Source organism: Bos taurus, chromosome 24, assembly GCF_002263795.3.
Source record: "Bos taurus isolate L1 Dominette 01449 registration number 42190680 breed Hereford chromosome 24, ARS-UCD2.0, whole genome shotgun sequence".
Classification (NCBI taxonomy): domain Eukaryota; kingdom Metazoa; phylum Chordata; class Mammalia; order Artiodactyla; family Bovidae; genus Bos; species Bos taurus.
Window position 1 is genome coordinate 42,922,908 of NC_037351.1, and position 27,154 is coordinate 42,950,061.

General features: G+C 41.7%; 1 protein-coding gene across 9 annotated transcripts in view; it reads right to left on the reverse strand.

Moving 5' to 3' along the window:
* Positions 1–27,154, reverse strand: part of SPIRE1 (spire type actin nucleation factor 1) — a 168,236-nt gene that overhangs the window by 44,599 nt on the left and 96,483 nt on the right. The window lies entirely within an intron of this gene.

The window sequence follows — 27,154 nt, forward strand, 5'->3', positions numbered from 1 at the left end:
AGAGATGGGAATACCAGACCTTACCTGCCTCATGAGAAACCTGTAGGCAAGTCAAGAAGCAATAGTTAGAACCAGACATGGAATGATGAACTGGTTCCAAATTGGGAAAGAAGTAGGTCAAGGCTGTATATTGCTGCTGCTGCTGCTGCTAAGTCGTTTCAGTCCTGTCCGACTCTGTGCGACCCCATAGACAGCAGCCCATCAGGCTCCCCGTCCCTGGGATTCTCCAGGCCAAGAATACTGGAGTGGGTTGCCATTTCCTTCTCTAATTCATGAAAGTGAAAAGTGAAAGTGAAGTCGCTCAGTCAGGTCTGACTCTTAGCGACCCCATGGACTGAAGCCTACCAGGCTCCTCCGCCCACGGGATTTTCCAGACAAGAGTACTGGAGTGGGTTGCCACTGCTGCATATTATCACCCTGCTTATTTAACTTCTATGCAGAGACATCATGTGAAATTGCTGGGCCGCATGAAGCACAAGCTGGGATCAAGACTGCAGGAAGATATATCAATAACCTCAGATATGCAGATGATACAACCCTTATGGCAGAAGTACAGTTCAGTTCAGTTCAGTCGCTCATTCGTGTCCGACTCTTTGTGACCCCATGAATCGCAGCACGCCAGGCCTCCCTGTTCATCACCATCTCCCAGAGCTTACTCAAACTCATGTCCATTGAGTAGGTGATGCGATCCAGCCATCTCATCCTCTGTCGTCCCCTTCTCCTCCTGTCCCCAATCCCTCCCAGCATCTGGGTCTTTTGCAATGAGTCAACTCTTCGCATGAGGTGGCCAAAGTATTGGAGTTTCAGCTTTAGCATCAGTCCTTCCAATGAACAACTAGGACTGATCTCCTTTAGAATGGACTGGTTGGATCTCCTTGCAGTCCAAGGGACTCTCAAGAGTCTTCTCCAACACCACAGTTCAAAAGCATCAATTCTTCGGCTCTCAGCCTTCTTCACAGTCCAACTCTCACATCCATACATGACCAATGGAAAAACCATAGCCTTGACTAGACGGACCTTTGTTGGCAAAGTAATGTCTCTGCTTTCCAATATGCTATCTAGGTTGGCCATAACTTTCCTTCCAAGGAGTAAGCGTCTTTTAATTTCATGGCTGCAGTCACCATCTGCAGTGATTTTGGAGCCCCCAAAAATAAAGTCTGCCACTGTTTCCACTATTTCCCCATCTATTTCCCATGAAGTGATGGGACCAGATGCCATGATCTTCATCTTCTGAATGTTGAAATTTAAGCCAACTTTTTCACTCTCCTCTTTCACTTTCATCAAGAGGCTTTTGAGTTCCTCTTCACTTTCTGCCATAAGGGTGGTGTCATCTGCATATCTGAGGTTCTTGATATCTCTCCCGGCAATCTTGATTCCAGCTTGTGCTTCTTCCAGCCCAGTGTTTCTCATGATGTACTGTGCATATAAGTTAAATAAGCAGGGTAACAATATACAGCCTTGCTGCTACTGCTACTGCTAAGTTGCTTCAGTCATGTCCGACTCTGTGTGACACCATAGACAGCAGCCCACCAGGCCCCACCGTCCCTGGGATTCTCCAGGCAAGAATACTGGAGTGGGTTGCCATTTCCTCCTCCAATGCATGAAAGTGAAAAGTGAAAGTAAAGTCACCCAGTCGTGTCCGACTCTTAGCGACCCCATGGACTGCAGCCTACCAGGCTCCTCCATCCATGGGATTTTCCAGGCAAGAGTACTGGAGTGGGTTGCCATTGCCTTCTCCAATACAGCCTTGATGTACTCCTTTTCCTATTTGGAACCAGTCTGTTGTTCCACGTCCAGTTCTAAGTGTTGCTTCCTGACCTGCATATAGGTTTCTCAAGAGGCAGGTCAGGTGGTCTGGTATTCCCATCTCTTTCAGAATTTTCCAGAGATTTTTATGATGCACACAGTCAAAGGCTTTGGCATAGTCAATAAAGCAGAAATAGATGTTTTTCTGGAACTCTCTTGCTTTTTCCATGATCCAGCGGATGTTGGCAATTTGATCTCTGGTTCCCCTGCCTTTTCTAAAACCAGCTTGAACATCTGGAAGTTCACGGTTCACGTACTGCTGAGGCCTGGCTTGGAGAATTTTGAGCATTACTTGACTAGCGTGTGAGATGAGTGCAATTGTGCAGTAGTTTGAGCATTCTTTGGCATTGCCTTTCTTTGGGATTGGAATGAAAACTGACCTTTTCCAGTCCTGTGGCCACTGCTAAGTTTTCCAAATTTGCTGGCATATTGAGTGTAGCACTTTCACAGCATCATCTTCTAGGATTTGAAATAGCTCAACTGGAATTCCATCACCTCCACTAGCTTTGTTCATAGTGATGCTTTCTTTCTAAGGCCCACTTGACTTCACATTCCAGGATGTCTGCCTCTAAGTTAGTGATCACACCATTGTGAATATCTGGGTAGTGAAGATCTTTTTTGTATAGTTCTGTGTATTCTTACCACCTCTTCTTAATATCTTCTGCTTCTGTTAGGTCCATACCATTTCTGTCCTTTATTGAGCCCGTCTTTGCATGAAATGTCCCCTTGGTATCTCTAATTTTCTTGAAGAGATCTCTAGTCTTTCCCATTTTCCTCTATTTCTTTACACTGATTGCTGAGGAAGGCTTTCTTATCTCTCCTTGCTATTCTTTGGAACTCTGCATTCAGATGTTTATATCTTTCCTTTTCTCCTTTGCTTTTTGCATCTCTTCTTTTCACAGCTATTTGTAAGGCCTCCCCAGACAGCCATTTTGCTTTTTTGCATTTCTCTTCCATGGGGATGGTCTTGATCCCTGTCTCCTAAACAATGTCACAAACCTCCGTCCATAGTTCATCAGGCACTCTATTAGATCTAGTCCTTTAAATCTATTTCTCACTTCCATTGTATAATCATAAGGGATTTGATTTAGGTCATATCTGAATGGTCTAGTGGTTTTCCCCACTTTCTTCAATTTAAGTCTGAATTTGGCAATAAGGAGTTCATGATCTGAGCCACAATCAGCTCCCAGTCTTGTTTTTGCTGACTGTATAGAGCTTCTCCATCTTTGGCTCCAAAGAATATAATCAATCTGATTTTGGTGTTGACCATCTGGTGATGTCCATGTGTAGAGTCTTCTCTTGTGTTGTTGGAAGAGGGTGTTTGCTATGACCAATGCGTTCTCTTGGCAAAACTCTATTAGCCTTTGCCCTGCTTCATTCTGTGCTCCAAGGCCAAATTTGCCTGTTACTCCAGGTGCTTCTTGACTCCTACTCTTGCATTCCAGTCCCCTATGATGAAAAGGACATCTTTTTTGGGGTGTTAGTTCTAAAAGGTCTTGTAGGTCTTCATAGAACCGTTCAACTTCAGCTTCTTCAGTGTTACTGGTTGGGGCATAGGCTTGGATTACCGTGATATTGAATGGTTTGCCTTGGAAACGAACAGAGATCATTCTGTCGTTTTTGAGATTGCATCCAAGTACTGCATTTCAGACCCTTTATGACAGAAAGCGAAGAGAAACTGAAGAGCCTCTTGATGAAAGTGAAAGAGAAGAGTGAAGAGGCTGGCTTAAAACACAACATTCAAAATACGAAGATCCTGGTATCCAGTTCCATCAAGTCATAGCAAATACATGGGGAAGCAATAGAAACAGTGACAGACTTTTATTTTCTTGGGCTCCAAAATCACTGCAGATGATGACTGCAGCCATGAAATTCAAAGACGCTTGTTCCTTGGAAGAAAAGCTATGACCAACCTAGACAGAATATTAAAAAGCAGAGACATACTTTGCCGACAAAGGTCCAGATAATCAAAGCTATGGTTTTTCCAGTAGTCATGTATGGATGTGAGAATTGGACCATCAAGAAGGTTTAACGCCAAAGAATTGATGCTTTTAAACTGTGGTGTTGGAGACGACTCTTGAGAGTCCCTTGGACTGCAAGGAGATCAAACCAGCCAATCCTAAAGGATATCAACCCTGAATATTCACTGGAAAGACTGATGTTGAAGCTGAAGTTCCGATACTTTGCCCATCTGATGGGAAGAGCCACCTCACTGGAAAAGACCCTGATGCTGGCAAAGATTGAAGGCGGGAGGAGAAGGAGACGATAGAGAATGAGATGGTTGGATGGCATCACCAACTCAGTGGGTGTGAGTTTGAGCAAGCTCTAGGAGATGGTGAAGAACAGGGAAGCCTGGTATACTGCAGTCCATGGGGTCACAAAGACTCAGACATGAGTGAGCGACTGAACCATCACTACCAACTTCAGATAAAACATACTGAAGCAGATAGTACAGAATCTACTCCTGTGTGAATTTCAGCCAATTTCAACAGATGGTGATTACTGAGTCTGTGCTCTAGAGCCTGGGAGCCACAATTACTGGGCCTACGTGCTGCAAATACTGAGCCTGTGTGCCTTGAGGCTGTGCTCCGCAAGAAAAGCCACAGCAATGAGAAGCCCGCACACTACTACTAGAGAGTAGCCCCCACTCACCACAACCAGAGAAAAGCCTATGCAGCAATGAAGACACAGCATAGTCATAAATAAATAAATAAAATTATTAAAAAAATAAAATAGACGGTGGACCACAGAGGGACAGACTAGGAGTTTGTTCTGGTTTCCTTTTCAGCCTTGTGGTTGAACCTGTCACAACATTAATTCACATTTCAGCTGTACTGAGGTCTCCATCAACTCCATCTCCATCAACTCAACGTTGTATCCATCATTAATCACATAGATTTAACTTCCTGTTGTTTTTTTTTTTCTTAACTAAAGTCCTCTTTTCATCTCCACTGCAAATCCCTTAATCCAAACACCATCTGACTCTGCCTGGATGTCTGGTTGCTGCCCTGCCCCCAGCCTTGTCTCCCTCACTGTCTCCTCCAGTTCCTCCTCCAGAAGCAGGCTCAAAAGAATCTTTAGTGTTCCAGGGAAGCCCTCCCCTGCTTCCTGGTTAAGCCAAGTCTTCCTATCATACAAGTTGCAGCACCATAAACCTCTCCTCTGTAGCCGTCACCAACTCTATAATTTTATGTTTGTACCTTCCCTCTAGACTTCATGAGGCAGAATTCTACTCTCAGAAGCTAATACAAATATTGGCATTTTTGAAGCTCAATATCTATTAATTTAAAGGAGGAATTTCAATATATAAAATGCCCTTTATTTATTTCTGATGGAATCTGTATAATACTGTGAAATGGCTAGCACAATAAGGTTAGCGACCACTTCTGCCACCTTCTGTTGTTGCTTTTGTAATAACAATTTAATTTGTAATACAATTACCTTTTGTTGTTGCTTTTGTAATAACATTAACATTTACTCTCTTAGCAGTTTTCTCATGAACGGCAATCATCGTGTTGTACATTACATGCCCAGAACTTAAAAATGAAAGTTTGTACCCTTTCAGTTGCATCAATTCAATGTTTGTAATTTTAAGAAAACACTGGTAGGCAGGACATACACAACCATCCCTTAGTACTCCTGGGGCTTGGTTCCGGGACTGCTGGTGGACTCTGAAATCTGCAGGTGTTCAAGTATCTCACTGGCCCCCTGCATCTGCAGTTCTGCATCCGTGGATGCATCGTGTAAGGACTGTGTATAAGCGGATCCTCACAGCTCAAACCTGTGTTGCTCAAGGCTCAGCTACACTCACATGTTAGTCACAAATCTGTGCTATACCACTTCAACTCACAGTAACTCAACCCTAATATACTTGCTAAGCCTATTTGTCTGACTATGTCTGGACTGGGTTTAAAGGCATTGTATGAAATCTGGTTTACTCTATATGAAAATACTGAATGAATCCTTACTACGAAACATTTCTAAACCATTTATTTTTAGCTTCTCAGCATCTGGGGTTGACCATCTACACAGAGAATATATAACACCCCTGGGAGGTGGGCTTAGCCAAGGGAGCTGCCCTTCAAGGAGTCCTACCCTCTGGGCAGCCCCTCCAGTCACTGGTCCCTGCAGAAGTACACGGGTCAGGCCCCCAACCCCAGCTCCCAAGCTCCCCGTGGGATCATCCAAGACCTGCTGTCCTACATCACTGTTATCTTTTCCCTCACCCCTTGCAGTTGTGGCCCAAGTAACCCCAATAAACCTTCTGAATTCAAATTTCAACTCAGAGTCTACTTCCTGGTGGGACTCTGTCCACAGATGGAACATTTTACAAATATGGTAACGTGCATTTATCAGAAACAAAACTGACATGAATTTTATAGGCAGAAGTCACTATTTAAAGATATTCTGACTCACATCAAGTGTTGGAGACCCTGAGTGGGCACTGCTGTTGTTTCAGAAGCCCTGTTCTGCCCCCTGACAACAGTCCCTCTTGCCGGGGACACATGACTGGGCTCAGGCCCAGGCCCACAACCTCATTGCCATCACAGGTGGGGATAGCACCCTGACAGGCAGCCCAGGCCATCTCCCCCTGCGGTGGCTGGCTCCCGAGTAGGTACCTGACTTGTTTTCCTCCCAGACTTTCTCACCTCAGTTCACAGAAAAGACTTCCTGCTGGAGTTACTGAGCTGACAGAGTGAGGATGTGTGCAGACTGTCAGCTGGCCAGCCTTTTTAGGAAGAGCCTGTGCTGGGGGCATCTGGAGAGAGGATGCTATCCTGATTACTGGGTGTGAGGTACTGGATCCAGCCCTGCCGCTGCAGTCCCTGGGGTTGCTAAGAGTCGGGCACAACTGAGTGACTTCACTTTGACTTTTCACTTTCATGCATTGGAGAAGGAAATGGCAACCCACTCCGGTGTTCTTGCCTGGAGAATCCCAGGCACGGGGTAGCCTGATGGGCTGCTGTCTATGGGGTCGCACAGAGTCGGACACGACTGAAGCAACTTAGCAGAAGCAGCAGCAGCAGCAGCTCCCCTCAAGCTAATCTGAGTGAATTTCTGTCACTTTCAACAGAAAGAATTATGATCTAACATGTCCCCTTAATTCAGAAACATGAATTCATGCTTCCGTGTCATAGGGGTGGTCTGGTGGAACACTACAAATAGCACAGGCCCTCCTTCCATCCAACCATGGTTGTTATTGCTCTGACACGTCCCCGAGAGGGGTTGTAGCCAGGACGGCCTCACTGTTAGGACTCCACACATTGCTGTCTTCACCTGTGCTGTGACAAAACCCTCAGCTCCCTGCTGCTAAGATCCAACATCTGCTCTCTGTATGAGGTACCATTTCACACCAGTCAGAATGGCTGCGATCCAAAAGTCTACAAATAATAAATGCTGGAGAGGGTGTGGAGAAAAGGGAACCCTCTTACACTGTTGGTGGGAATGCAAACTAGTACAGCCACTATGGAGAACAGTGTGGAGATTCCTTAAAAAAATGGAAATAGAACTGCCTTATGATCCAGCAATCCCACTGCTGAGCATACACACTGAGGAAACCAGAAGGGAAAGAGACACGTGTACCCCAATGTTCATCGCAGCACTGTTTATAATAGCCAGGACATGGAAGCAACCTAGATGTCCATCAGCAGATGAATGGATAAGAAAGCTGTGGTACATATACACAATGGAGTATTACTCAGCCATTAAAAAGAATACATTTGAATCAGCTCTAATGAGGTGGATGAAACTGGAACCTATTATACAGAGTGAAGTAAGCCAGAAGGAAAAACATCAATACAGTATACTAACGATATATATGGAATTTAGAAAGATGGTAACAATAACCCGGTGTACAAGACAGCAAAAGAGACACTGATGTATAGAACAGTCTTATGGACTCTGTGGGAGAGGGAGAGGGTGGGAAGATTTGGGAGAATGACATTGAAACACGTAAAATATCATGTAAGAAACGAGATGCCAGTCCAGGTTCGATGCACGATACTGGATGCTTGGGGCTAGTGCACTGGGACGACCCAGAGGGATGGTATGAGGAGGGAGGAGGGAGGAGGGTCTAGGATGGGGAACACATGTATACCTGTGGCGGATTCATTTTGATATTTGGCAAAACTAATACAATTATATAAAGTTTAAAAATAAAATAAAAAAATAAAAAAAATAGTGATGATAACTTAAATGAATGGCCTGAGAATTTCATGCTTCATTTTTCTGAACAGACACTTCCTCGCTGTGTCCCTTTGGACAGTCACAGCTGCTCCAGTCCTCAGTTTGATCTTCTCATTGTAAAATGCAGATGCTCATAAATACCTTTTAAATTATTTTAATATTACATAAAATAATATCCAAGAAATGCAGCGTGTGAATTGGCTCATATTAAGCACATTAAATATAAGTTATTTAGCAGTTATTTGGTAGACATAAGTTACTACTGTTGTGGTTGTTCAGTCGCTCAGTCATGTCTGATTCTTTGAGACCCCATGGATTACAGCACTCCAAGCTTCTCTGTCCTTCACTATCTCCTGGAGTTTCCTCAAACACATGTCCATTGAGTTGGTGATGCCATCCAACCATCTCATCCTCTGTCATCCCCTTCTCCTCCTGCCTTCAACCCTTCCCAGCATCAGGGTCTTTTCTTTTTTTTTTTTTCAGGGTCTTTTCTAATGAGTCAGTTCTTCACATCAGGTGGCCAAAGTATTGGAGCTTCAGCATCAGTCCTTCCAATGAATATTCACAGTTGATTTCCTTTAAGATTGACTGGTTTGATTTCCTTGCAGTCCAAGAGACTCTCACGAGTCTTCTCCAACACCACAATTTGAAAGCATCAGTTTTTCGGTGTTCAGCTTTCTTTATGGTCCAACTCTCACATCCACACATGACTACTGGAAAAACCATAGCTTTGACTCTGTATACAGACCTTCGTCAGCAAAGTGATGTCTCTGCTTTTTAATATGCGATCTAGTTTTGCCATAGCTTTTCTTCCAAGGAGCAAGCACCTTTTAATTTTGTGGTTGCAGTCACCATCCTCAGCAATTTTGGAGGCCAAGAAAATAGAGTCTGTCACTGTTTCCATTGTTTCCCCATATATTTGCCATGAAGTGATGGAACCAGATGCCATGATCTTCATTTTTTGAATGTTGTATTTTAACCTAGCTTTTTCACTCTCCTCTTTGACCTTCATCAAAAGGCTCTTTAGTTCCTCTTCAATTTCTGCCATTAAAGTGGTATCATCTGTATATCTGATGTTGGTGACATTTCTCCCGGCAATCTTAATTCCAGCTTGTGCTTCATCCAGCCCGGCATTTCACATGATGTACTCTGCATATAAGTTAAATAAGCAGGGTGATAATATACAGCCTTGATATATTTCTTTCCCATTTTTGAACCAGTCTGCTGTTCCATGTCCAGTTCCAGTTCTAAATATTGCTTCTTGTCCTGCATACATGTTTCTCTGGAAGTGGGTAAGGTGGTCTGGTATTTCCATGTCTTTAAAGAATTTTCCATAGTTTGTTGTGATCCACACAGTCAAAGGCGTTAGCATGGTCAATGAAGTAAACATTCTTTTGGAATTCCCTTGCTTTTTCTATGACCCAGCGGATGCTGGCAATTTCATCTCTGGTTCCTCTGCCTTCTCAAAATCCAGTTTGTACATCTGGAATTTCTCAGTTCACCTACTGCTGAAGCCTAGCTTGAAGGATTTTATGCATAATCTTGCTAGCATGTGAAATGAGTGCAACTGTGCAGTAGTTTGAACATTCTTTGGGACTGGAATGAAAACCGACCTTTTCTAGTCCTATGGCCACTTCTGAGTTTTCCAAATTTGCTGGCATATTGAGTGCAGCACTGTAACAGCATCATCTTTTAGGATTTGATAGATAGCTCAGCTGGAATTCCATCACCTTCTCTAGCTTTGTTCACAGTAATGCTTTCTAAGGCCCACTTGACTTCACATTCCAGCATGTCTGGTTCTAGGTAAGTGACAACACTATCGTGGTTATCTGAGGCATTAACACTTATTTTGTACAGTTCTTCTGTGTATTCTTCCCACTTCTTCTTGATCTTTTTTGCTTCTGTTAAATCCTTGCCATTTATGTCCTTTATTGTACCCATTTTTGCATGAAATGGTCCCTTGGTAGCTCCAATTTTCCTGAAGAGATCTCTAGTCTTTCCCATTCTATTGTTTTCCTTTGTCTCTTTGCAAAGATAAGAAGGTTTTCTTATCTCTCCTTGCTATTCTCTGGAACCCTGCTTTCAGTTGGGTATATCTTTCCCTTTATCCTTTGCCTGAACTGAAAAATTCATACTCAAATTGAAGAAAGTAGGGAAAACCACTAGGCCACTCAGGTATGACCTAAATTCAAATCCCTTATGATTATACAGTGGAGGAGATGAATTGATTTAAGGGACTAGATTTGGTAGATAGAGTGCCTGAAGAACAATGGACGGAGGTTCGTAACATCATACAGATGGTGGTGACCGAAACCATCCCCCAAAAAAGAAATGCAAGAAGGCAAGGTGTTTATCTGAAGAAGCCTTAAAAATAGCTGAGAAAAGAACTGAAATGAAAGGCAAAGGAGAAAGGGAAAGATATACCCAAATGAGTTCCAGAGAATAGCAAGGAGAGATAAGTTACTATAAGCCAATGAATATCTATGAAGACTTGATTGTGAACACTTTCACTCTATCACAAAAACATGTCTTTAAAAAAAAAATTTTTCTTTACCAAATAGGATCTCTTTAGTCTTCTGTGAAGTAAAAATCTTAACTCAGCAATAAATCAACATAAAATAGCTGAGAATCTGTAAATACTATAATTGAACAAACCTGAACAAATGTGCAATGAAGAATCTCTGGTTTTGTCATTAGCAGCAAAAACAAATGAGTTATTAGAAAATAAATTACAGATTTTTATAGTTTTAGAGACAAGCTTCTGTCAGTTATAGTCTAGGTTCTGAATAGTTGGTGTTTTTTTTTTTTTTTTGCTTGCACAAATGTAATAACAGATGCCAACCTGTGCTTGGAATACGGTGAGAAAGTCCTAACAGAGAGCACCTACATGGCAATTAACTCTCCCCATTTCTGACATAACCATTCTCAAGCTTGCAATTAGAACTGCTCTCTGCCAACATTTTTAGTTCCCAGCATCTTAAAAATAAATAAAATCTACCCTGGGAATCACAAGTACATCAAATGCTCAGAGTAGTTTTAATGTATTTGCATAGATTCAACATCAGCTCACACATAAATACCTCTTTTTAGATTAAACCACCCTTATGATATACACATATGTATATATACATGAATATAATACAATTATGTTAATATACAATATACAAATTATACAAAATACGAATATACAATTATATTAATATATTATTATAATTATATTATTATAATACAATATATATGTGAATATAATATACAATTCATATATTAAAATATTTTAACAATAACATTTGAATAATCACCCTTTTCCTCCATGTTGTTAACCATTTAGAACTGTTATTTAATGGTATTTCTCTGTGAAATGGGTATATTTTCAGTTAGAAACTTTTACATGTGTAAAAATGAGTGTCTCAAGAATTCCTTGGAAAAAATTTACTCAGTTAAAAGATACTAATATACTTTTAAAGAAATTACTTACGTAGAGATTATTAAACGCATATTTCAAGTGATAAAGTTGCTAATATAAATAATGCCTATAATAAATAGAACATGTATATCAGCTCCACAGAGTAGAAGCCATGATGTCCTTCCTAATTCAGATACCTTCACCACAGAAAAGCAGGAAAAAGGACTTTATTATCATATTTATCAGGCCAAATTAATATTTTTGAAATTATAGCATAAAAAGCCCCCAGTTACAGCAAATCTTGTGATAAATGGAAGTCTTTCATGCATATTAAAGAGCTAATGGATAATTACTAAAGAATATTATTTATATTTTCTTCAACCTTTATGACACTTTCTTAAAGATATAACATGCTCCTTCTCCCAGAGGGATGGAAGAGGGAGAAGATATGAGAATCAGAGCATTGTACTTAATGAAAAATGTAAAAAGTTAAGATACTAAACTATAAATTTATATTCTGATAGCACGGCAGTAAAGGAATCCATCTGCCTGCCAATGCAGGAGATGCAGGTTTAATTCTTGAGGAAGATCTCCGGAGAAGGAAATGGCAACCCATTCCAGTATTCTTGCCTGGAGAATTCCATGGACAGAGGAGCCTTGCTGACTATAGCTCACAGAGTCGCACAGAATTGGACACTACTGAGCAACTGACCAAACAAAGCTTAATTTGGATTTCTACAGTTCACTAGAGAAATTAGGAAAAGTATAGATGAAGTCTTCCTTTCATGCACTGGAGGAAAAAATGGCAACCCACTCCAGTATTCTTGCCTGGAGAATCCCAGGGACGAGGGAGCCTAGTGGGCTGCCGTCTATGGGGTCGCACAGAGTTGGACACGACTGAAGCGACTTAGCAGCAGCAGCAGCAGATGAAGTCTTCAAAATAAAAGAAATTCATTTCTAGGTTCTAGAAAAGGAATACTGTTGTTCAATTCTCCCAATACTGTTGTAGACAGACAGACACACACACACACATAACACTGGTCAAGAGTGTAATGCCTGTCTCTGCCACAGATGGTTGGACTCACAGTATCTCCCTAAACGTATCTCTCTGCCTTTTCAGTTTTTATACTCATCAACTATTCATACCTATAGACATCAGAGATGATCACTGTAAAATAATCATTGAAATATCAGAGACAATATTTACAAATTATATCACAAAAAGCTATTTTCTTAGTAAATGCAAATCCAATCCAATAAGAAAAACCAATACTCCATTAGAAAAATGGGCAAAGAATATGAGTAGGTAATTTAAAAACACAAACAGCTCTTAAGCATGTGAAAAGGTACCCAATATCATTCATAATAAGGAAAACGTAAACTAAAAGTAAAATGTAAACTAAACCTCCTGAGAGTCCCTTGGACAGCAAGATCAAACCAGTCAATCCTAAAGGAAATCAATCCTGAATATTCATGGGAAGGATGAAGGCTGAAGCTGAAGCTCCAGTACCTCTGGCCACCTGATGTGAAGAGCTGACTCACTGGAGAAGATCCTGATGCTGAGAAAGATTGAGGGCAGGAAGAGAAGGGCACAACAGAGGATGAGATGGTTGGATGGCATCACTGACTCAATGGACATGAATTTGAGCAAATTGCGGGAAACAGTGAAGGACAGGGAAGCCTGGCATGCTGCAGTCAACGGGGGTCACAAAGAGACTTAGTAACTGAACAACAAAAACTGAAACTATGAAAGATAAATTTTTACTTATCACTTAGGAAACACATTGTGAAGATGTAGAAAAATAGAAACTCTTAAACATTTTCAGAGAGTATCAATTAGTAAACATCTATGGAGGATAATTTAATATTTTATGAAAAATATAAATGCACAATTTCTCTGACCCAGCTATTCTACTTTTTGGAATTTGTCTTACACATGTAAGACACACATGAAAATCGCATTCATGAAAAATAAGTTAAAAACTATCTATTGCCGCATTGTTTGTAAAAAGCAAAAGACTGGAAGCAACTTATTTGTTGTCAATAGATGACAGATTACATCAATTACAGCTTAATCAGACAACAGAACATCATGAAGACACACTAAATGTGAACACTACACGCCGACATGAAATGATCTACAAGATACAATATTAAATGAAAAAAAGGAAGGTTCAGAATAACATAAAAAAGGAAGAAAAAATATTGCTATTTTTCTGTTAGTTATACATATATTGTCTGTGCGAGGACGCAGAAGAAATTAATGGTTTCTTCTGTGGGAGAGACTATGAGTGGCTGAGACAGAGGGTGAGGCTTCCTGAACTACTCCTGGATTCCTGGAAGTATGTGAATTTGTTTATTTGTTTATAAGTTAATCAGTTCAAGAAGTTACAGGACCTGACAGGTAGAAGAGTTCTGACATGATCTTTTACAGAAAGGATTCTTCTGAAACATTTTAATAGGGAGGGCAGTAACGAAGGCAAAGAAACCTAAAGGCAAAGAGAAGGTAATTTCACCATTGCTGCTGAGGTGCGTGTTCTGGCATTTGCTCACATTCACAAAACAACAAATCAAACAGAAAAGAGAGAGACTTTGACAAGGATTCTAAAAAGTTACAGTGATAGATGATTTAATCAAAACGAACAAATGGCAACCTTACAAACAGACATCTGGTGGTAGACTCTTTCTTTCAAAAAATACGTTCACCACTTGGAGGACTAGAATTCTGTTTTGGCTGTAGGGAGAAATTTCCAGTTAATTTAAATGTCGTCACAGTCCTGAATATTCATTGGAAGGACTGACGCTGAAGTTGAAACTCCAATACTTTGGCCATCTGACGCGAAGAACTGACTCATTTGAAAAGACCCTGATGGTGGGAAACATTGAAGGAGGGAGGAGAAGGGAATGACAGAGGATGAGATGGTAGGATGGCATCACTGACTCGATGGACATGAGTTTGAATAAACTCCAGGAGTTGGTGATGGACAGGAGGCCTGGCATGCTGCAGTCCATGGAGTTGCAAAGAGTTGGACACGACTGAGCAACTGAACTGAACTAAATGTTGTCGCAGTTTTATTATTAGAGGTGTTGGGAGCAGACATGAGAGGGTAGGCCAGGAATATGAGAAAGCTAATTAAAATATACTTCAACATGTGAATGAGACAGAGGTCTTGTGGCTTATCTCTGTGAGTGCGTTCAAACAGAAGACAGCCTGAAGCCACATCACGGTACATGTCCGAGGTGTCAATGTGCTGACTGGTGATGGCACCAGGATACAGGTGGATGTGATTATTGGCTGTGAGATACTGGGAGGGGGAATATTTGTTTTTTTCAACCAATTACAGGTTATAAAATGTGGCTATTTAACTTAAAAAAACAAGACAAAAGACAGTTTCGTAACAGCCTGATTTTGTTTCTAAAAAGTGTTTTTCCCCTCAGCAAAGAAAAGATACTTTATTGCATATATAATATTTTAAGTAAAATATTTTAGCAATATCTTATTTAAGATTAACTGAGCTCAAGGATTTCATCACAAAATTATGATTCTTGTATAGCAGTAACTGAACTAATATATGTAAATCACTCAATAATATATTACACCAATAGCTTTGATGATATAGTGTAAAATTACTCAAGTAATCTTTTGAAAATTCATAACGAACCATGCTGATTTCCCACTCACCTTCTTAGCCCACAATTTCAATATATGGTCAAAACTAGCAGCTAAAAACAGACTGGCTCTAATCTGGACACTGAGAAATCATCCTCCCATTACAGGGTTTTATTATACATAGGTTAAGATTTATCCAATCAGAAGAATCTGACTACAAAGGAGTAAAACAGTCATATGTGAGTGAGAATCACTCAAACGCTTAGAAAACTGAGGCTCTGGAGTAATGCTGCTTCTTCTGGAGCTCTGAGCACAGGAAAGGGGCCCCACTGCGCCTCCATTCCCACGCCACAGCCCACACCCACTGCCAGGGCAGCTGTTCCTGGATCCCAGCTCCTACTGGAGCACTGTGTTCAGTCTGTGTCCCCAACAGATGCATGGCTGCTGGGAGAGCTGCGGAGCTAATGTGCACTGCAATCTCAGAGCCCTGTCTACGCATGGTGAGTGTGCAAGAAATATTGGCTGTCATTCACTGCAACTGCTTAACAGGAGAGACGTATCACATGAATGATGAAATTCTGCCCTTTGATCCTAATTCCTTTGGGACCTAGGTCTTCCTCAGTCACCAGGAACTGCATGGCTGAACACAGCTGCTGCATCCTTACAGGTCCGAACAGTCCAACATTCTGGCTTACAGACTCCTCCCATACATCCTCATCTCCTATCGCCAGATCCACTTCTGGCATTTGTCACTATTCCTACAACACGAGAAGGGCACTAATCCCACTTCTGTCACCATGGGCAGCTAACAGCGTATTCTGCTGAACTGGGCTTCAGACTCCTCTCTGAGAAGTGAGCAGGAGGCAAAAGGTAGTACTGCCTACTTCTCAGGACTTCGTGAGGGTTAACATCCTTATCAGAGCAATGAGCAAGAGACACTCAGGGATTTTAAGTGCTCACGTGAAAGTGACATAAACCGTTTGAGCCCAGAGCTGCAGCTGAGGACTTTGGGTCTTTTTCCCTTCAAACTACATAAATTTCCTTAAAGTGGATATCTCCGAAAAATTAATAAAAATCCAGGAGCACTCCATCTTACCCATACTCCTCAGGTTCCCTGGACAGCAGCTCAAATACATGTGGTGACTATAAAAGAGTTAAAGGTTAATTCTCTTTTGCTCCATTTCTTCTTGAAAGTTAATGCATTAAACACTTAGAAAAACTGAACTATAGAAAAAACACGCCGTCAATCAGGTTGAAAAAAAAATCCCATTATTGAAGGACCCTAATGTTGCGTGAGGCCAAGGAAGCAGCCAGGGGAGCACAACTAAAAAGACAATAGGAGATGCGTCCTTGGTCCCTAAGTCCCTGACAGGGTTGGCAATATAAACATGGTCCTTGTCCTAAGAAGTTCAGTCTAGAGAGGAGACATATGTCAACAGTCATCCCAATACAGTGTGATAAGTGACAGAAGCCAGAGCAGAGTGCTCTATGAATGAACACAGAGAATAAAGAAATTAACTTCCATCAGTAACACCATTTCAGGACAGTGGGCATCTGAGCTAGGTTCTAAGAGTAAGGAGGCACTTTCTAAGTGAGAGAAGAAAAGGACAGTTCCAGCAGGTGCAGAGGCCCTTAGCATCAGGGGCTGGAGGGAGGGCAGCAAAGCCTGCACAGGGAATGAAGAGCCACACAGCTCAGTTGGGGCCTCACTGTGCACGGTCTTGATGCCATACTCACGGGTCTAAACGTCCCATCTACACGCACTGAGAAGCCAGCACCATCCTCACATGGGCACAGAGCACTGGAGGACAGGCTCCATATGTGAAGAGGGAAACTACATGAGGAAGCTGTGCCACAGCTCAGGTGCAAGAGGTCAGACCGCTGCCCAAGGAAGCACAGGGACACTAAAGAAGATCTGTATCTGTAGACAAGTCAGGGGTCAGGGCACCAGGGTTCTAGAGACCTGGTAAGAAACTAGAGGTAGAACATCCAAACCGCAAGTTCTTCACGTCATTCACCACTGATCAAATATTTACAGAGGCTCTATTATTAATTCACTAGGGATGCAGCAAGTGAACTGGAGAGAGAAGGTCTCTGTCCTCTCTGAGAATGTGTCCTGGTGGCAGGTTATCAGTGAGCAGGAAGAGAGACCAGCAAGACAGCTCTGGACTGTGATGGCTGCTAGAGAGGAAATACACAGAGCAATGTGACTTTCAAGGAGACAGGGAGTGCACTCACCCTATAAGGGTGTCTGAGGAGGCCTCGGACACCCTTCAGCTGAGGACAGAGGATAAAAGAGAAGAACCATAACAGAGGGTGAATGAACACAGCATTCGTAAGAAGGGTTTAAGGTGTCAGCAAGAAACTTAATAATGAAGCACCAGAGGTGCAGCTACACTTGAGAAGAGATTCAAGATCATTCTGATGTGATAATTAGAAATGACAATCTACACTGTGAGATCCTGCCTCTGAAGAAATCCAAGATGGCTCTACTCTTATCAAACGTCTCATCCCTCAGGGATCAAAATGTTTCGGGGTATTCTACTTGCATTCCAAGGTGGATTGTATGTATGGCACAAAACACTTCAAGGAGAGAAGATTTTCATCATTTGGAGTATATAATCTTCTAACAGAAATTAAGACTCTAAAAATCTTTCACATGCCTTCTATTTAGCATTCTTACTTCAACAATATGAACATATAATATTTCAGAATGCTTGGTTATTTTTACTCACTCAGTTGTGACTGATAATTGTTTTAGGAATTTCTTCTTTCCAGGGATTGGTTTACCACTAGATTTTTTAAATACAGAAGTTTTTAGTCCCCACCGATATCGGTACTTTGCCAACAAAGGTTCGTCTAGTCAAGGCTATGGTTTTTCCTGTGGTCATGTATGGATGTGACAGGTGGACTGTGAAGAAGGCTGAGTGCCAAAGAATTGATGCTTTTGAACTGTGGTGTTGGAAAAGACTCTTGAGAGTCCCTTGGACTGCAAGGAGATCCAACCAGTCCATTCTGAAGGAGATCAGCCCTGGGATTTTTTTGGAAGGAATGATGCTAAAGCTGAAACTCCAGTACTTTGGCCACCTCATGCGAAGAGTTGACTCATTGGAAAAGCCTCTGATGCTGGGAGGGATTGGGGGCAGGAGGAGAAGGGGACAACAGAGGATGAGATGGCTGGATGGCATCACAGACTCAGCGGACGTGAGTCTGAGTGAACTCCGGGAGTTGGTGAGGGACAGGGAAGCCTGTGCGATTCATGGGGTCGCAAAGAGTCGGACACGACTGAGCGACTGATCTGATCTGACATCAGTACAGTAGTAATCAGTACTGACTTTAGAGCTCAACATTGACAACACTGAGCTTTCTTATAAAATTCATCTCAAATTTAAAATATTAAACAGCATAAAATATATAAAATAGTGTACACTAAATTCAGAGCAAATTTTAGTGGGAATGCACTTAAAATGTGTATCTGCATACATTTTACCTACACAAAACAAGACTTGTACAAAAATAAGGAAAATCTTGTTGAATACTTAGTCACATGAATTGTACTTTCTGCAGAGCATTTTAAGACTAGAAGGAATCTTACCATGTCTAATTGGCCCCTTTTCCCTTTATAAAATGAAGAATAAAGAAATCTAACAATGTCTATTTGACTTATGCAGTCATATAAATAATGAGTGAAAGAATGCACGCATGCTAAGTCACTTTCATCATGTCCAACTCTTTGTGACCCTATGGACCGTAGCCCACCAGGTTCCTCTGTCCATGGGATTCTCCATGTAAGAACATTGGAGTGGGTTGCCATGCTCTCCTCAAGGGGATCTTCCCAACCCAGGGACTGAACCTTCATCTCTTATGTTTCCTGCATTGGCAGGTGGGTTCTTTCCCACCAGCACCACCTGGGAAGCTCTAAGTGAAAGAATATGAATCACCAAAAATAAAGGGGCTTTTAAAAATAATTAATGTTTAGGATTTTCTATGTAGAGTATCATATAATCTGCAAACAGTGAGAGTTTTACTTTTTTTCCAATCTGGATTCCTTTTACTTCTTTTTCTTCTCTGATTGCTTGTGGCTCAGACTTCCAAAACTGTTGAACAGTAGTGGTGAGTAGTGAGTATGGGTCTTGCTCCTGATTTTAGAGAAAACGCTTTCAATTTTTTGCCATTGAGGATAATATTTACAGTGGGTGTGTCATATATAGCTTTTATTATGCTGAGGTATGTTCCTTCTATGCCTGTTTTCTGGAGAGTTTTTATCATAAATGAGTGTTGAATTTTGTCAAAGGCTTTCTCTGCATCTATTGAGATAATCATACAGTTTTTACCTTTCAATTTGTTAATGTGGTACATAACATTTGACTGATTTGCAAACGTTGAAGATTCCTTGCACCCCTGGAATAAAGTCCACTTGGTCATGATGTATGATCTTTTTAATATGCTGTTGGATTCTGTTTGCTAGAATTTTGTTGAGGATTTCTGCATCTATGTTCATCAGTGATATTGGCCTGTAGCTATCTTTTTTTGTGGCATCTTAGTCTAGTTCTGGTGATGGTGGCCTCACAGAATGAGTTGGGAGTTTGCCTTCCTCTGCAATTTTCCAGAAGAGTTTGAGTAGGATAGGTGCTAACTCTTCTACTAGAGCTAATCAGTGAATATAGTAAAGTTGCAGGATATAAAATTAATACATAGAAATCCCTTGCATTCCTATATACTAACAATGAAAAAGCAAAGAGAAATTAAGGAAACAATCCCATTCACCACTGCAACAAAAAGAATAAAATACTTAAGAATAAATTTACCTAAAGAAACAAAGGGCATCCCTTGAGGCTCAGCTGGTAAAGAATCCTTCTGCAATGAGGGAGACCTGGGTTTAATCCCTGGGTTGGGAAGATCTCCTGGGGAAGAGAAAGGCTACCTACTCCAGTATTCTGGCCTGGAGAACTCCATGGATTGTATAGTCTATGGGGTGCAAAGAGTCAGACATGACTGAGCGACTTTCACTTCACTTCAAAGAAACAAAAGACTTACATACAGAAAACTATAAAACACTGATGAAAGAAACCAAAGATGACACATATAGATGGAGAAACACACCATGTTCGTGAATTGGAAGAATCAATATAGTGAAAATGAGTATATTACCCAAAGCAATCTATAAATTCAATGCAATCCCTATCAAGCTATCAACGGTATTTTTCAGAGAACTAGAACAAATAATTTCACAATTTTTATGGAAACACAAAAAACCTTGAATAGCCAAAGCAATCTTGAGAAAGAAGAATGGAACTGGAGGAATCAACCTGCCTGACTTCAGACTATACTACAAAGCTACAGTCATCAAGACAGTGTGGTACTGGCACAAAGACAGAAATATAGATCAATGGAACAAAACAGAAAGCCCAGAGATAAATCCACGCACCTATCAACACCTTATTTTTGACAAAGGAGGCAAAAATATACAATGTACAAAAGACAATTTCTTTAACAAGTGGTGCTGGGAAAACTGGTTAACCACGTGTAAAAGAATGAAACTACAGCACTTTCTAACACCATACACAAAAATAAACTCAAAATGGATTAAAGATGTAAATGTAAAACCAGAAAGTATAAAACTCTTAGGGGAAAAACATAGGCAGAATACTCCGACATAAATCACAGCAAGATCCTCTATGATCCACCTCTTGGAGTAATGGAAATAAAAACAAAAATAAATAAGTGGGACTTTAAAATAAACTTATAAGCATTTGCACAATGAAGGAAACTATAAGCAAGGTGAAAAGGCAGCCTTCAGAATGGGAGAAAATAATAGCAAATGAAACAACTGACAAAGAATTAACCTCCAAAATATATAAGCAGCTCATGCAGCTTGATACCCAAAAAATGAACAACCTAGTCAAAAAGTAAGCCAAAGAACTAAACAGATATTCCTCCAAAGAAGACATACAGATGGCTAATAAACACATGAAAAATGCTCAACATTACTCATTATTAGAGAAATGCAAATTAAAACCACAATGAGGTATCAACTCACACCAGTCAGAATGGCCGCCATCAAAAAGTCTACAAACAATAAATGCTGGAGAGGGGATGGAGAAAAGCGAACCAGAACCCTTTTACACTGTTGGTGGGAATGCAAACTGGTACAGCCACTATGGAGAACAGTGTGGAGGTTTCCTAAAAAACTGGAAACAGAACTGCCATACGACCCAGCAAACCCACTACTGGGCAGACACACTAAGGAAACCAGAATTGAAAGAGACACGTGTACCCCAATGTTCACTGCAGCACTGTTTACAATAGAAAGGACATGGAGGCAACCTAGATGTCCACTGGCAGACGAATGGACAAGAAAGTTGTGGTACATATACACAATGGCATGTTGAATATTACTCAGCTATAAAAAGGAATGCATTTGAATCAGTGAATGAGGTAGATGAAACTGGAGCCTATTATATAGAATGAAGTAAGTCAGAAAAACACCAATACAGTATTTTAATGCATATATATGGAATTTAGAAAGACAGTAACAACAATCCTATACGCAAGGCAGCAAAAGAGTCACAGATGTAAAGAACAGACTTTTGGACTATGTGAAGAAGGTGAGGGTGGGATGATTTGAGTGAATAGCATTGAAACATGTGTATTACCTTCTGTAAAACAGATGACCCGTGCAAGTTCAATGCAGGAAGCGGGCACTCAAAGCCAGTGCTCTGGGACAACCCAAAGGGATAGGGTGGGGAGGGAGGTTCAGGGAGCGGGGGACAAACGTGCACCTGTGGCTGATTCATGTCGCTGTATGGCAAAAACCACCACAATATTGTAAAGTAATTATCCTCCAGTTAAAATTAATTAATTAAAAAGGTCAATGTTGATATAAATATTTTAGATATACTATAAATAAAAAATGAGTTATTTGCTTGAGAAAAAGATTTTTTTCAAAAGAAAGATTATCTTTAAACAGCATACTTCTCTGACACATCAAGTTTTTCCTACTACAGTTAAGAGCTAAACCTCTTCTGTGAAACAAAGTGCCTCTTGGGGGAATGGGGCTGGGGCTCACCACACACTCTACATGGAGACAGTAGTGTCAGAGCAGCTAGGAACACATCACACCAGTCAACTGACTTTCTAGTCTGAACACAATTTTATCTCATCTCTGACATTTCTATGCCACTCCTCTCTTTTCTCATTTCCATATTACTTCACACCTAAACTTAAATGACACCACTCCTCCTCCCCTCCTGTTCCCATCTGTGTGCATTTGTGAGGCAGACACACACGCTTGCATACACGTTCCCTCATGAGCCTCCTTGTTCCTCAACACCAAATTCTATTCTGACTCACACGCCCTTTTCCCCTGCTGCTCAGGAGCCTGAATCTGAGTGCACACGAGGAATCTCTTTCAAGGACTCTAGACAGCCACCTTCCAGGACAGTGCGCTATAGGTGACTGTCCTTGCAGGGAGACAGCAATAACTGCCAAGGGTGCCGGTGCCAGGCTGGAGAGCACATGGGATAGAAAGGCAGCCATCAGAAATGCTGAGAGCGTTGTTTTGTGGGAACCATTAAGCTAAGTGTCAGTGTACTGATCTGCAAAGTGGGCATCACAGGGCTGTTCATGGAGACTAAGTGAAGCAAGCAAGAGTGGCCGCTTTGCAGCTGTGGGCATAAATAATTGGGGAAGCAGCAGGGCTTAAAGTCTGAGGAACTGATAATTTCATTTAACAATAACAAAATCAGGGACGGATGCTCAAAAACTACTTAGACAGCACTGAACTAAAGCACACTGCCATTAATATAATTTCCTTTTTTCAACCAAAATAATTTACACTTGAAATTGCCAAGTTCAATTCTCCCCTCCCCACTGTACTTGCTCACCAGCCATACCAGCCAGTTTGGACCAGGCTGTGGTGGGGTAGGGGGTTCACTGGCACAAGGGCATGGCTGTCTCATCTTTCATATGACCTGCTGCACTGAGTGTATGGCACTGAAAGGACAGTCCCTCCATCTATACTTGTGTCCCAGAGTATCAACTGCTTAGGAGACACTGGACTATGTGCTCATTTTCCAGGGTATCAAACTGCCTCTGAGACAGAGTAACAGCAGCCAATCCAAATCCTATCATTTACAGAACAATCTTCAAGGGTCTCATTCATTGTTTAAGAAGGAAATCATTGCATTATGAAAAGGGATTAGAATGAAATGAATTTGCCTCCTAAATAAATAGATGAACTAAAGGTCTTGTGCTCTGCAGAGCAGCCAGGTCTAGCAAATGTAATGACCTCTAATACAATTACAACACTGGGAAATTGATTATAGGTTTTACGTTTTAATAAACTGCCAACTGAGCATATGAGAAGTTTAACATAATTAAAATACTTTTGGTCTATCAAATCAAGAACATCAACACTGAGCTCAAATGTTCTGACACTAATATTTTACCCTAATTTTATATACACACATGCACATATACACAGATATATTGGTTACTCAAAACATCACTGATAATCCGTAATCAACCTGTTGAATCAGGTTATTACTTTGAAAATTCCAGTTGATATGTACTAACTCATAGATACAGAAGAAAGACTGTCTGATTCTTAAATTGTATATTTTGAGATCTTCAGGGAAAATACCAAATTAGCACACAGTATTTTATTAGTGTGGACTTAGTATTCCTGAGACTAGGTTAAAGGTTAAAATGACTAACATACAAGCATGAACCAATATGCATAAAAATTTTCTCTAATTTAAAGAAAACTGCATATATCAAAGAGGAAGGGGGAAATCCACTTGGATCCAGTAAAAATTTACTCCTAAAACCTCAGTGTTGACAGGCCATGCATAAGTATAAAATCTGTAATGAAACAGTACAGAACATTACAGTACAGAACACGTCAGGATTTCCACAGGTTTCACAGCCTGCCTTCTCAAGACTCCCTGTTAAATATCTCTCCTGCGTAAACTGAATGGAGAGCACTCCAAGACCTCAATAACAGCCATAAAACTTTTCATATTTACTAGAAGTATCTGGATCATAATGTTTCCAAAAGTCAACAATGCCTTCCACCATAAAATTTCTGATATTCTAAAAAAACACAGATACAATGCATAAATTATTTCAGTTCAACTAACATTTCCAGAGTGTTTCCTGCGTGCAAACACTCAGTGAGTCATTAACAGGAAGATGACTTAAAGCACAGTCATTTGTCTCAAGAAGTGTCCAGCCCAGCTATGGAGAAAGAGCTCAAAGACATAAGAACTCCTAGGGAAGCATGAGAAGTGTGGGGAGTACAGGACACAGAGGAAGTGAAGGGTGGAGGGAGATGACACATGAGCAGGGTTTAGATGGGTCAACAGGAGACCACCAAGAAGACAAGGCAGGGAGAGAAATCCAGACAGAAAGCATGAAGTATTATACTGGGGTCTCAGACATATAGCAAGCACAGCACATTCAGAAACTAAGTTAAAAAAAAAAAAAAAGAAACTAAGTAATTCTGACTAGATAGCACAAAAATGCAACAAAGGGAGAGTTGAAAAGGAGAATAAAACATGAGTAAGTGAAATGCCAAGAAGGCCTCACAGGCAACACAGTGGAGTTTCATTTCACCCTCCAGGCAATTGGAATCACGTTATGCTATGCTAAGTCACTTCAGTCGTGTCCGACTCTGTGTGACCCCAGAGATGGCAGCACACCAGGCTCCCCCGTCCCTGGGATTCTCCAGGCAAGAACACTGGAGTGGGTTGCCATTTCCTTCTCCAATGCATGAAAGTGAAAAGAGAAAGTGAAGTCGCTCAGTCGTGTCCAGCTCCTAGCGACCCCATGGACTGCAGCCCACCAGGCTCCTCCATCCATGGGATTTTCCAGGCAAGTGTACTGGAGTGGGGTGCCACTGCCTTCTAGGAAGCAAATTGCCTGTGTCAAGCTGCCAGGTGTCCAACGGTCAGAAGGGCCAGCCAAACTGAAAGTGGCAACTGGCCCTTACTCTCCTCTGCATCCGAGCAGCCAAGAAGCCAACAAGGGTATTTTGCTCCCCTGCTTCATGTCCTCCCAAGATGGCACCAGTATGGTCAGATGATGGGGAGTGCAGGTCGGGGGCTTCCTCACTGCAAACACGTCATGCCCTGGGCTGCTGGGAGGGAAAGAGGGGAGGGAAGTGCCTCAGACGAGGCTCTTGGTGTAGAGGCACTGGACGATGAGGGCAGGTGCACATGAATAGCCATGGGCAGAGCGCCTGAGTCCTCACTGTTCCCTTCAAAAAACCAGAGTGCAGCACCCAAGTCCTGTGCAGGGAGGGTGGCCTGCCAGGGAAAGCAGGCCTCGGCTCAGGCCTGGAAAACCACACGGAGGCCTGGGCCTGGAGTCAGACCCCTCAGGTCAGATCTGTGATCTGCAGGAATCACTCCCAGACACAGCGGAAGCTGAACTGGATGGATTCACAGTGATCAGGCCAGCAGGCAGCTACTGGAATACTCCAGGTTGCACATGTGGACTGAACTCTTGATAAACAGACTCTCATCCACAGAGGACACAGAGTGAATCCAGGAAGGGCTGATAAACTGGAAGAAAAGGCGTAGGGGGGTCAAGAGACAAGACCAGTTCAGCTGGCAGTGAGGGATGAGTTCAAAGGACAGAGCTGCATCAGGGGTGATTTCCAAGATAGAATGATAGCAGGTTATCATGAGGACAAAGGTATGTTCGGGCTTCCCTTGGGGCTCAGCTGGTAAAGAATCTGCCCTCAATACAGGAGACCTGGGTTCGATCCCTGGGTTGGGAAGATATCCTAGAGAAGGGAAAGGCTACCCACTCCAGTATTCTGGCCTGGAGAATTTCACAGACTGTACAGTCCATGGAGTGGCAGAAAGTTGGAAACGACTCGAGTGACTTTCACTTTCAAAGGTATGTTCAGGAATGCAGAGTGCTGAGGTAGAGGAGGGTCAAGGATACACAGCCAGAGTTGCTCTTCATCAAACAAATCAGTCGAGATGATGGCAGATGACAGTGTCAATGGGCTCAAGAGTAGCAGAAGTGGATGGTGTGGGGTTCTGGTACAAGTGTGAGGAGTCCTGATTAAGAAGCAGCAGACCGAGAACATCACCCATCCACCCAGTCTGAGGACGTGCAGCCATGAGGGCAGAGCAGCCTCGCACAGAGGAAGCAGAGAAAGCACTGCCTGGGGGAGCAGGAGTCCTCAGAGGAGACTGAGGTTCAGAGGAGATCTTTCTAAACATGGAACATAGTTTCTAGAAAGAAGGATGGAAAAAGCTGAGAAGAGATCAGCAAAGTAAGGAACCAGAGCAGGAGATGATCAAACTGGACAGAACCAGTATCTATAATGACCCAGACATCAGGTGCTGCTGGAGGTGACAGTGGGACATAAAGCCAAAACCCTGACCCAAGGTCCCCAACCTTTACCAGGGCCTGGCCAGTCTCTACAGGCATCAAAGCCACTAATGGTCCCAAACACTCGTGTTCTTTTACTCCATTTGTGACATGTCTCTTTAAACAGACTTTTACTTAAAAAAAAAAATCTCTGAGAATTTGTTTGGCAAAACAAAGTTTTCATCAAGAGTAAAAAAGAAACACAATTGTTTATGCTCACTGGAATAGAAAAAATATTTATTAATACTGTTCTTTAATTCAGAAATGATTCCTAAGAACATCTGTGTTGGGAGGGTTCTACAAACTCATTTACTTGACCCTAACTGCACAGGACTCTACTCGCACTCTGAAAATAACAGGAGCCTCTCTGAAGAAGACTATCTCAATTCCACCAAGCTGGGGAAGATAATTACCAAAAGTGATCTTTCTAGAAAACCTATTATTCACCAAACCTTAATTGAGGCTGTCTTTCGGGTGTGCCCTCAGAACCTCTGTCCTCTGGTCCTCTCCAGGAGGAAAAGCTAGCCCATGAGACATGTTTATATTTATTCTTCAAACAACATGCAGTTCACCCTTTCCACCCTGTTAAAGACTTTCCCCTTGGGTCCAATTCTATAAATTCCTAGAAAAACAGATATAACTTTTCATTAGCTTATCAAAAAAAGACAAATTATAAGCAGAATCCTGGTTAGACCTAAATAAGAATGCTTGGAGCTCTCATTCACAAATATATTAACAAAACAGATCCATTCAGGGTG